General features: G+C 39.2%; 1 protein-coding gene across 9 annotated transcripts in view; it reads left to right on the top strand.

The window, feature by feature from the left end:
• The window catches only part of CTNND2 (catenin delta 2), a 694,166-nt gene that overhangs the window by 541,347 nt on the left and 140,128 nt on the right, over positions 1 to 12,691 (top strand). The gene's annotated exons all lie outside the window — the stretch shown is intronic.

Raw genomic sequence — 12,691 nt, 5'->3', positions numbered from 1 at the left:
GAGCACTTCTCCTGGGTGGGGAAGCGCCATTATCTCGCTGGTATGGGTGGGGAACGGAGCCCATCAGGTCCAAGTGACCTGACCAGAAATCCGGGAAGACAAAGGTGTGAATCACTCTGAGGAGGCAGTTAGCTGAGAGGGAAGAAACGCGGGCAGGAGAGGTCTTTAGCAACTCAAGTCTTTCTGGAGAGTGGCGAAGCGTTCGTCGCCAGCCCCAGGTGCTGTGAAGCACGTGCCCACCAGAGCGAAAGTCATGATGTTAGTTCCTTCCTCAGTCAGTCATATCTTCTTCCTCCTTGTTGCTTCTCTCTGAGGAGATTATCGTTTCAATTTCCAGCTATCTCAGGGCAGGTTTTGGAAGAGTATTTAAACCTGCAGACCAGCTTTCTATCCCAGTAGCTCTTTGTTTGTCAGGGTTGCCTTTGGTGCCATTGGTGGCTTTTCCTCTTTACCAGAGATTTCTTTCTGCCAGAATCTCTCCAAAACAGTTTTTCAGTTCTTCCTTTATCTCATCTTTCTCCTGCTTGGTAGCAGAGGACTCAGACTAATATTGGAAAACCTTACCATGCTCAAATTTTTCAATGGGGCAAACTGAACCTTACTGCGAAGTGATAACAGCTTCAAGGCTTTCTCACATGGAGCAAATGGGTTTGGTGCAGGCTCACATGTAGAAACCGTGAAGGAAATTTGCTGCCTGGCTGTTAAGAAATTAAATGGTGTTAATGCCCAGGAAATAATTTCTGAAATACTGAAAGATTACTGTTCCAGAAACACTTTCACAATAACTGTTTTTTATGAGAAGAACCTGGATAAACTGAGGTATACCAATGAATATATACATTTACGCAGAAGTGAAATACTCTGATAGAAATAGACTTTTCAGCATGGCCTGCAACCTCTCGGAATTTCCAGAGAGTTGAGGAGAACCTGAATTAAAATACCGTGTTTCACGTAGGTCTATAAATTAAAAGAAGTCAATATAAGCGGAATGCACCATACTTAATTTAGCCATCTTTTCACCCCAGCACTGTGCTGCTAGTTTCCACAGTAGCTCCTGTTAATGGGAAAAAATAAAAGCCTTCTATTTTAAAATAATTAAGTGTTAACACTTTCCTAATAAATATAGACGAGAACACAGTACAAAATTAGCACAAATCCTGCAGATGGTAGAAAAAAATGTTTTCACTTGTTAACAATGACAACGAGTAGCTGAGTTGTGACTCCCTTTCCTTTCCTGAGTTAAAGTTAATTATGAATCCTTCCATAAAACTCAAATTTAGCATTCTTTCTATTTGTTTTGCTATCAGGGACAAAACGTAACATGAAAAATGTGAAGTGTTAGCAAGGAGAACACAGGATTCCCGTTGATGCCTTGTGGAGCAGGCGAGGTCAAGCAGCTGTTGCTAGATTCAGGCTACGCTGGCTCCTTGTTCCATCAGCTCCATCTGGTAACTGGGTACCTGTCTCAGATAAAATGATTTAAAATGCTGTTCTTCTCAATTTGACGAACAAAATCCATCACAACTAGAAACAGAGTTTCTGCCTATGAACAATCAGTTAGCTGGATTAGAAACAACTCCGTTTAAAGAGGCCCCTTAGGTGTCTGTATCCCCATTTTCAAGTTGTATGTACCATATTTGATTGAAAAGTAAAAGTGCACGATCTGCTTTTAGAAAGCATGTAATGATAAATAAATACAGCTATAAATAATGACAAGAGAAGTTGTTTTTTCCTGTGCTAGCAGCCAGCCTGCTGCTTATTTTGGTTGACATTAAGGTGTCACAGATTTAACTATTGTCTACTGAAAATACATAAATTATGAAAATTATCACATTTGAAAGAAGTAATTTAATAAAACCATAAACTGTCTAACACTATACCTATATGCTATATGTAGATAGATAGATAGACGTAGACTCGGTGTATTTCATTCACATTTTTATCCACTGAATCAAAAAGCACATATTCAGTTCCTGAAAAAAATCATAAGACGTTTTGTACATAATGTTCCTTTCAAAGAAGCAATAGTTGTCCAAGTGTATTTGGCCTGTGGTCAGGTTGGACAGGAAAAAATTTTTGTTTAATTCCCAGATTTTAGATTCCAGTGCTCATTAGTGTTGTCTTTAATTTCAGCTGTGGCCAGTCTGTGTTTTGGCTTGGTTGGTCCTCTGTTATCCCGTGTTATGCAGCATTATTATGTAGTTGTTTCACATTTCTGTTCCATTTTTAGTAGATGCCACATGTTTATAATGAGATATTTATAATCTTATTGATAGTCTGTCAGTGTTACTGAAAGCAATTATATGTTGTCCTCCTGCTGTCTGTCTGGTTTGAGGTAACCTCTGCAGTTTAAACCTCCTTTTGATTGCATACTTATTAGTATGTGCATAAATTGTTGGCAGGTTGGTCAAGACACTCCAGAAGGTCCCTTTGAGCCTTACATGTGTCTTTGCTAATCAGTGTAATGCGAGTTAGTGGGCCTGCAGTGATCTGTGAAGCAGATTTAAGGTAGTATTCTATTTAAATGGACCTTTTGGCTTACTTCAGATTTATTATTATTTTATCTTTTTTAGGTAATTCTGGCCCATTCTTTAGAGTTTTTTACTTCCTCGTACAATGGCAATGCTTCTTTTGGGGGTTCCCAAAGTCAAAATCACACACCTGTAGTTGTTTCCTATTTGTGATGTTATTTTCTAATTGGACTTTGTAAGATACTGCATTTGTGTTTTTTTGTATAGTAAATCATATTTAACAATATTGTGGCAAAGGGCTGACTATTTAGTACTTAGGATCTTGAAGCAGTTTATCAATTTAGTAATTTTCTGCAAAAGTGCCCTTGACATTAGCTGAGTTACTGGAGTGTGTAAACACAGATGTGAAATTTTATTGTGATATAAACTTTTCATTTAGAGGTGGCAACTATTTGTAGCCCTAGTGCTCTTTGGAAATTGGGTTTGAAAGTGAGTAAAGGCTGTTTTATCCCACTCTGAGGTGACTTTCCTACAATCTTAAGTAAAGAAGAATCAAAGAGTTGCATGCTTATAGTATTTTACCTTGAGGTAATTCTTAAAATCTCCACTATGTCCTATTTTTTTGCAGGTTTACATTGGATGCCGTTCCAGTGGTGATCATATTAAATATCCCATTTCTTAATTATAGTCAAGTTTTATAATGGAGCAATGCAAGTACAAGGAAGCCTGGCTAGTGAAAGGCCTAATTAATTAGCAGCCTTTGATATTTAGTATTAAATGATAGGTAGGAAGAGAAATGTGTAAAGTGGGTTGCTTTTGGAACCAAAGAGAGGATTTTGGCATTACATTGGCTGAAGATGAGATTATAAGGGTATAATATGTTTTCAGTTCAGATACGTGTAACAGATATCACAAACCTGTCAGACAATGTGAAAAGCCATCGATGTGCTTAAATTGTCGTGATGACGTAACCATGGTAGTACTGCTGCTGCGAGGTTGACATAAATTTGTTTCAATATATACTTAGCTATAAGAAGACTGCCAAATATCATTTGGGGCACATAACCCTATGTAGTTAAAGAAGAGACATGGGATAAATGCGGGAAGTGTATGAACGCCTCGTAGGGTGCAGCTCTGTGAATTAGCTTCTCCTCGCCTCCAGCGTGCAATCACTCTGTCCTGTCAAGTCAAGGAAATGAGGGAGGTTAAGCGTGGCGATAGATGGCTGCTAGCACAAAACACAGCTTTCAGAAGGGCTTGTCTTCATTTTGTCAAGAAAAGATGTTTGTTCATTTCTTGCTTAGTTTCTTCTCTGCAGAAAAGCAAATTCTCTGTAATAACTTTAAACAAGTGCTTCGAGGAACTTATCTTGCGCAGAGGCGAGTGACTTACAACTTTAAGCTTAATTGTTTTAGATAATAAATGTAGGAGAAGATTCACGGTTTTCAAGTCTACTTGCTTAGGCACTAAAATTTGCTCATAGGTTTTAAATGCATTTCATTCAGAAGGGAGATTTGAAGGGTACTTGCTCTAATAAATCTTTCCTATTCTTTTTTTAAATGGTAGTAATTGGAAGTACAATATCCTACCACAGTCAATTTTAAAAGTTGATTAAATCTTTTGTACTAATTTACTTCTAATTAGGTGTTTTAAATAACAGTTGTTTTCAACATTAATAAAATTATTTGTGCGATGAAAATTGGTATCTGTTTACTCTGGATTGAAGCCAGTGGCTGAATGAAGAATTACATATTGCAGTTTCTTCAGTGTTTCTTTCTTCAAGTACTAAAGCCTTTTCAGTTCCCAAAGGTTAGATGGTAGTTTGACTCCCTTCCATTGCTCGAGATACTTTTAACCAAGGTATCCTTCAACCTCTGCCCTAAGTTTTGCAAGCTGGTGAGACTTTCATATAAAATGCCAAACTCCTTCAAATCTCCTGCAAGTCTCAGACCACAGTAAAAACATACATTTCACCTCCCAGCTCGAACTTTGGATGGAATAGTGACATTTAAATCTTGTTACGGGGAAAAAAGGAAACCAAGGATATGCTGAACGCAGAAAAACTGCTTGTTGCTGCTACCTTGATAAAATTAAGCTTATGCCACACCATTATGCAAAACTAAGCAAAAGCAAAACAACTGAAGCCACCTGGTCTGCAGAAGCGGTTGCTGGAGTAGTCAAGCTAAAGGTCCAAGTGCACCAAGACAACGTCAAGCACCTCAGCTTCGGAGGTCTCCCCAAAGTAGTACAAACACTCTAGCCTGTCACTAGCCATGGCTAGTGGGCTACCGGGCTGCTCTGCTTTTCCACCCCAGGAGCCAGTTACTTCAAGGTTTTGCAGAGGGTCTTCAAGAATCACTATTGCATCATTATAATTTTCAGAAAATAGTTTAAATACCAATTTGTACTTCTCCAGACAGCGAGCTGCCGTTTCAGAGTCAGTGGATGTGCTAGAACAAGGCACAGCCGTGTAAGGAGGAACACCGTTGTCCTTTACGATTCTACAGTCTGGCAGCGTTTAAATTTTAGATTTTAGCATCACCTACAGAAAACATTCTCATCATTTCTAGAAATGTGGAAGTGATTTCCAGACAAATTCTGAGCGAGAGTTAACTGGCATTTTACAAAGCCTTCCTATGAACCCCTTGTGCCATCACTTACTGAGACTTCGTAACTTTGTAGCTGTTTTCCTTGCAAACTGGGGAGGTAAAAGGCTGTACAGCTTATACCTGTAAGTTGTTGGGAAGCTGATTTCCAACCTATAGGTTATAACATCTTCAAGAAATTCCAGAGCCATGCAAAACACATCCTGTTCATAGCTCATATGTAACGGCAAATCTAAAAGTAGTTTAATAAATTGTGTCATTTTGCATCAGAAATTATGCTGTCTTATCAAATAACACGCAAACAATATTGACAGTTGAACTGAATCATTTTATACAAAATCTGTTACAATTTACTGTCTAATTATGAAAGAGTCTTTGCTCCCTTTCTCAATATGCTGTCACTATTTTGGCTCTGAAAATAGGAAAAACCCACTGATAGGATTTGTTGTATTCCTGGAGAGTCATTCTCAACTTTTTTATGCATTATCAGATTAACTACTTTACCCCCTGCTGCTCTCAGTCAAAGAAGGAGAGGTTTTAAAATAGATGCCTTCTCAAAATCTTCTGCCCTGCTTTCTTAGCAACAGGCTGGGGTGGAGGTGAAGGGGGCAGAGCCAGCACAAGTCTCCAGGGCGCCGAGGTCTGGGCCGGGAGCAGGGCGATGCCCCTGGCACGGGAGTCCCTCTCTCCTCTCTCATAGGGGTCGGCTTGGGGCTGGTGGCATCAGTTTTCCCATCACAGCATGTCTCCTCCTCCTTGCTTCCCAGGTAAATTCCCATTCACTTGTCCTGAATTTACCACACCTATTCACAGTACAAGAACCAAGGTGGCCCCTTTTTGCACTCCGTTTCTCTCTGGCACTGGGATCACTGCCATGTGTGAACCACGTCAGCTTCCAAGTCTGAGTGGGAAATGAGCACTGTTCCCTTGTACAATCGGTGAGATGCATCTTCTATGGAAAACTCATTCAAGTTGTTTTGGTTTGTATGGCAATGAAACCGATTTCATAATCTGCTTGTTAATGCACGGCATAAATAATCTTCGTATTTATTTTTTTAGTTTGGTCAAATCTAAGTTTAAGAGGAAATACCAAACAAGGCAATCTGGAGTGATAAATAGAGGACATCTGTTGCAGCATATGGCTTGACATAACAGCTGCATTGAACTTTTTCGGGAAGTAGTAATTCTTTGGAAAAAATCAGCTGGGCATGTAATATTGGTTCCCCTGCCTGAGTGATGTGGTATTAAAACACTTGCAGTTTAAAACCACTTTGTAGTTTGAAAGGTTTGCCATTTGCAACACAGAATACCTAAATTTTGTTTTGAAAATTGTTTTTGCTTAGAAACAAAGCTGAATATGTCACTTTTTGGTTTACAGAATGAAAGTTTGAGGATATGCTGAAACATTTTCATTTTGTGATGAAATTTCTTTTTCACTGTGGCCACTACTTTTATTTTGGGGTTCAGAGGCCAACCTCTCTTCTTCCCTGCCAAATAATCTTATTTTCAGTGCTGTCTTTACCTTAGATAACAATTTTAAGATTTGACTAAATAAGTATTTCCGCTTTCTTTTTTTTTTTTTTTTAGCAGCTGTACACTGAGCCTTTCATTTTGCATGTAGCTGCAACGTTACAGGTAGGACTAACTTCCTAACTGGTTCTTGTGAGAAAGGAGTTTGGTACTTAAGAGCTGTAACTTGATGTTCGGTTTTGAGTACATTTTTATTCTCTGAATTAGGTTCTGTTAGCAAACATACATTTTGATTTTGGATGCTAGAAAAAATTATTCCGTAAAATACGTGTGTAAGCATGGAAAAAAAAATCTTTCCATTCATATATGCATCCTTGTTTCGTTTCTGTGGTTTTTAATGAAGTATTTAATGGGGAATGGTATTGCCATTAGTCATGGGTTAGTATGAAATTTTGTTTGAAAACAGCTGATTTATTTTTTTTCTGTGTTTTCTCACTTAGAATTAATTGCTTTTGGTTTGGCTTCTGTATTTCATGGGACCAGTTAAATTTCATCCATTAGGAAAACAAGTGAAGCAGGAACCACTGATCTTTCCACAGTAAATTAAGTCAGCACTTCTTGTAATTCCTCTACTGCCTAACATTAAACGTAGTAATGGTCTAACATTTGTGTGTGACAGTTCTTCCTTTCCACAGTTATGCGTTATTTTAAAGTGTACAGCAGAAAGAGCAGCAACATTAGGTCAAAATTCAGTCCCGTGAGAAGAATACAGAGTTTTTCAGTTAATTCAAGAAGATTTGGAGAGCATTTGTTTGCAAGCCGTGTTCAGATTGGTGCCTCCTTGTTGTTTTAATAAGTTCCTAAATGTAATTTTGGAATTAAAAGAGCAGTAATTGAGAAAGAGAGAGTTAGCTTTTCAGAAGAAATACTTTTATTACTTATGTTATATGTAGTCATGTACTTATATGTAGTCAAGATCAAGCTGTGTTTGTTTGTAATTAAAAAAAGTAATAGTCTTTATTCTCAGTGGAAGTTTTTGCTTCGTATGGCTATGAGTGGCTGCAAAGGAAAAAAAAACCATCTGGCTGCAGCTTCGCTTACTGTTCCTTAAACTGCCGCCTGCTTATGACTTTTACCAAAACCCCATCTTTCTCAGTTTGCACTTTTCATGGGTCATCTTATACACAAATACAAAACCACCTCTGTGCATGTAAAGAAGTGAGTTACAGGAAGGTGCACATAGGTGTTCATTCAGTAACCAGACAAAAAATTATTTCAAGAAAATTGGTGAAACTTCTTGCTCTGTTATGCCAGTTTTAAACTTATTTTTGTAGTGTACTTTTAAGGAGCTGTCTATGAGCTGTGAATTGTTCAGGTGCCAGAATTCAAATCAGCCACTTTTTGTTTCCTACAGAAAGTCTGTTAGCAAGACCCATTCCTCACCTCCATGCTTGAGCTAGCTGTGAAGTCTTCTTGCACTTAGTGGTAAGAAACGCTGTGGCTGGTATTCATCATCGTCACCGCAGAGCTGCCGTGCTACGCCAGGAGCTCGCACCCTGCTGCCGCGGGGCACACCCAGCTCTGCACAGCAGCGCTGCCCTTACAGGGCGCTCCGCCGGCCAAAGCTGCCCTCAGAGCCAGCACGTGGCTTTCCTAGCACTGGAGAGCTCGGTGGTAGAAGATGCTTTTCCTAAGGACTCCAGCAAAAGATCCCTTGTGCTTGGCTTTGTGCAGGGTGTTCAGCTCTCAGCTTTCAATCTTAATTGTCATGTTCACGAGGGAAACTCCCGGTGGTACCCCCGTGCCTTCAGCGTATGAACAAAAAAGCCTGCCAGCGCGGAGTTGTTGGGGTGCAGTCTCCCAGCACTACCAAATGGCATTCTGCATCCGTCTGTGACCAAACCATTAAATTAAGATGGAAAAGAAGAACCTACATGAGCTGGAAGACTTCTAGATTTTTATTTTTACAAAGAATATTAAATAAGCAAAATCTTAGTGTAAATTTAAGGTTGACTTATACGTTACAAATTGGGAAGAATCAAAGTTGTGTTTCTCCCAATAACATTTGTTTACTTACCGTCCTTTTACCCTACAATTTATTTGGCGAAGTACGTCTTTTGCAGCACAATAACCCAAAAATGTAGCGGCAGTGTGGCAGGGGCAGTGCTTTTTTGAAAAGCTGACTTTTCCAGTTTCTTGGTTTCCATTTATATTTCTAGTCTTAAGTTGTTCTAAGAGGGTTGTTTGTATATAGAAAAGTCATAATTTGAGGTAGCATTAAATCATGCACTGAATAATTGCTTAGACTGTCCTGATTTTGCACATGCTCTCTTGCTAGGGTGGTATTTCTTGCATTGAAGTTTACAATCTCTATTTTCTTAACTTTGAAAGGAAGAACAACAGCATGTGGCTCATCAGGTCCTTAGCTATATCTGACTATAGATATGTGAGTACCAGTTCTGAGTAAAACACTGGCTAAAAAATGCATTGCAGGGTTTGATCAGGATGAGCTTGAGCTCCAGCCTGATTCAGAGATGATGGGATTTTGGCTCAGACTGCTCCATTAAATTGAGCGTCTTCAATTTTTTGAAACATTTTGCTTCGCTTCTTTAGGGTAAGTGATGCGATATCTATTGCAATAGCTTGAATTAATTTGCGTAAAAAGGAGTGGTTTCTAAACCAAAAGCATGGTGGATAAGCTCTGTCTGCTAAGCGGTAGTAACATCTCATCAGCCTGTACCGTGCTTTTAGAGGGGTAGATCTTGTCTTCAGCTTTCCAGACTTTGGCTAAGAGAAAGATAAATCAAAGCTTTTCCTGATTCTCTGTTCTCTCAGTTCCCTCTTCCAGTGGCAACAAATTTAAATTGCCTTAACTAAGTTCTGTATGTATTTTTCCTTATGCACTATAGCTGTACAGTTATGTCTTTGAAAAGGTTGATTATAACCTTCTTCAAAATTTATAGCCAGTTTTAAAATTTGACTGTCGTTATCTGTGAAAGGCTTTCTTAGAAAAGTTGATTTATATTTAGTGCGTAAAAGAACGTGTTGAATGTAGTAGACGCAATTCCTCTGACAAGCTCTTGCGGAACATGTAACTTGGTACTGTAAGATCTCCGTAGCGAGCATTCCCGTAGACTCCTCTAAGAGTCCTTCATCTGATGTCTGTGAGACTCTTAATTGGTACTCGGACCCAAAAATCCATCTTCCAGCTGGAACCAGCTGGATGCTTTCAGTACCAGTTTCTCCTTAGTTTTAAACTCAAAATGAGATTGCAAGATACTTCTTCCATGTGTTTCGGTTTGTCATATGTAAGGGTGCAAAATATCTACCTGCAAACAGACATGATCAGTCTGGTGTAGCTGTTTCTCTGCGTAGCATCCAACACAACCTAAAGTGATCTGCAAATGGGGAGACAAAAATGCCTGCTCTGTATGCATCACAACCTTAAAAGCAAGGAGGAAATAAGATGCTATGAACGCAAGTGATAAGTAAGAGAATGTTCAACACTGATCTGATTAGTTCCTTATTTCCCCTTCTCTCCCGAGAGTCAGTCCACAGATGCTAAACTGTTGAGTTGGACTACTGAGGTGTTGGATAAACAGCTCCTTTCCAATCCATATGCAGGAGGATGGGTCCCACTACTCGTGGTGAACCACCAGTATGCCGAGTCCTGTCCTTTCCGTGTCTGTGGGCAGCTGGTGACACACAAATGATTTAGGGGCAGTCACAAGGCACCTCTGAGGCTATTCCAGACTTGCTTGTTGTGCTGGAAACCCAACCGAGTCAGGGCTTTCAGAGTAACGTGGCAAATGTTCTCAGTGATTAGCTCCTTACTGTAGTCTTAAAGGCCATGTAATGCATACATGCTTGAAAAATCTGTTCATAGTCATACAGAGAAGAGGTGGCTCCATAACGGAAGGTGCCTCAGGCAAATTTTTTTTTTTTATCACTTCCCCTTGCAAAGTCAAGGGAATGTATCATCTTCTTAGGCCCCACATAAATCTAGCTCCAGGTCATCCTCAGCAAAAGTAATGGGAAGTGAATTGCCAGTGCCCTTTCATAATTGCAGATCCTTAATGAAGGAAGGGTACAAGGAGGCACTTAAACTGCTGACCTCAACAAGCAGCAAACTTCACTACTTGTGAGAATAAATTATAACTTGTCAGAATAAATTTTTTACTTTCATTGATGTGGTTGGTAGTATTCAAAGACTTAAAATTAGGTAAAAGGCTTTGTTGTAGTGTGGAAGAAGATTTTTCTACTCTTTAAAACTGTGTGTGTGGGGTCCAAAAACTGTGAGGATGGTGTCAGGCTTACTGGGCCATGCCATTTTGCTTGATTCTGCCTTGATCATTTTAGGAGAAGACAGAACCGCTAATTTAGTCTGGCGATCCCTTCATCCTCTTACTCTGAAGGTTTAATTTCCAGTGAGTGAAACCAGACCTCAATTTTTGGCTCTCAGGTGAATATGTAGGTTTTGTTTGCATTTGGAGCTTGCCTGTTACTATGGCAGTTTATTGAGCAAATGCTCGCGTGCCGTATCAAGTGGTTTTTAAATAGAGAAAAAGGGCTTAAGGAATATTTCTGGGCATCTCAGCTATTGCTGAATACCAACTTATCATGACATTTATGTGAGTTTACTTTTAATTAGTAAGAACCTAGAAAATAGTATATACATACAGATTTTTAAACATTTTGCTAGGCAGGGCTCTCATGTTTGCTGCTTTTGTATTTTTTTTTGCTTTTCAAGTTTGTGACTAGTTCTTGAAGCCCAAAATACTGTTTCGTTGCCATCAAAACACTCTCTTCTGCTTTATTTCCAAAATAAGACTTCTTCACAAAGGAGCAACAAGTTGTCTTGCATAAGATGTAAATCAGCCCTTGAAGGGGGAAAGATTTGTATCCTGATTCTCTACTTCTATATCGTGCACATCGTTTACACTTGTCTAGATAAATGTAAAAAAAAATGCAACCACACAGTTTCTTGTACTGACTAAAACAAGCAAAATACTAGGTATTTCTGGAGTAGCAGATGTGCCAATAAAGCTTACCAAGAACAGGTCATAGAGAAGTGACTATAAATATCTTTAAGAAGGTCTTTATTCTTTTAAATACAGTAATACTTTTCATAAAGGCATTCTGAACAGAACTGAAACAGAGAATCTTTTCCCTTTAAAGCAGTAATTTTTAAATTTAAAAAAAATGAACAATATTGTTACTGTTTGGTTTTTTTTTTTGGTCTGTATCTACAGTTTGTTGGTTTTTGCCTGTTTACCACGTCCACATTATCTTAAGGTTTGGGGGTTTTTAATTTGTATGCTAAGCAAAATTTTTACATTAAACCACACAACTGTCTTTGCATACAGTTCCATATAAAATAATTAAAACATGAAATTGTATAACTGCAACAGTCTCCCGATAGAGGTAATTAATTTTAAAGGGAAACCCAAAAATGTAGGTTGATTCCCATGAATTACACCCCTTCTTCAAAACACAAAATGCTAAAGAAGGCCTTGAGCAAGCGGTATTCTTGCCGCTTGTATTTACAAATGTCTGAGTCTACGTTCATAAGGTCTTTAGTACTCCCACCACCACTCACTCTGGGTTTTCATAGTGTAATGTTCGTGTTTGTAACCTCGTGTCTGTGGTCATGATAATGGTTCTCCGTGTTGGTTCAAGACTTGATAGCCATAAATGCAAAACTCAGTTTTGCCACTCGGGGTTAAGCGTGGAGCCGCGCTTCCTGTCACTCCAGGAAGGCAAGTGGGAAGGAGGAGGGTTGGGCCCTGGAGAAGAGGACGTGTGTTGGCGAGGGGAGAGGCGGGGAGAGGCAGGCTTGCTCTTAGAGCTCCTGCCGGGAGGACGCTGGGGCATGTTATGAATTTTAACAGAAGGTTGGTGTTTTTTTATAAATTCCAGTAAATTGCCGTGTGAGTTGTGCCTTTAAGCTTGTTGTTTGTCTGCAAAAACAGTAGTCTTCTGTGACTTTGAATAGTAAAATATTTACAAAATAAAAAATGGCTTGTTGCAGGCCAGTATAATACCATACTACTGCATCAGGTTGTGAAGGAAGGCTTTTTGCTAGTAGTACCAGCTAGCCTGGACAGTCAGTTTCACTACACTGAAGATCACAGAAAGAGTTGG

This window comes from Opisthocomus hoazin, chromosome 3 (assembly GCF_030867145.1).
Source record: "Opisthocomus hoazin isolate bOpiHoa1 chromosome 3, bOpiHoa1.hap1, whole genome shotgun sequence".
Classification (NCBI taxonomy): Eukaryota; Metazoa; Chordata; class Aves; order Opisthocomiformes; family Opisthocomidae; genus Opisthocomus; species Opisthocomus hoazin.
The sequence above is the reverse complement of the archived record's forward strand: the minus strand, read 5'-3'. Positions and strand labels throughout refer to the sequence as shown.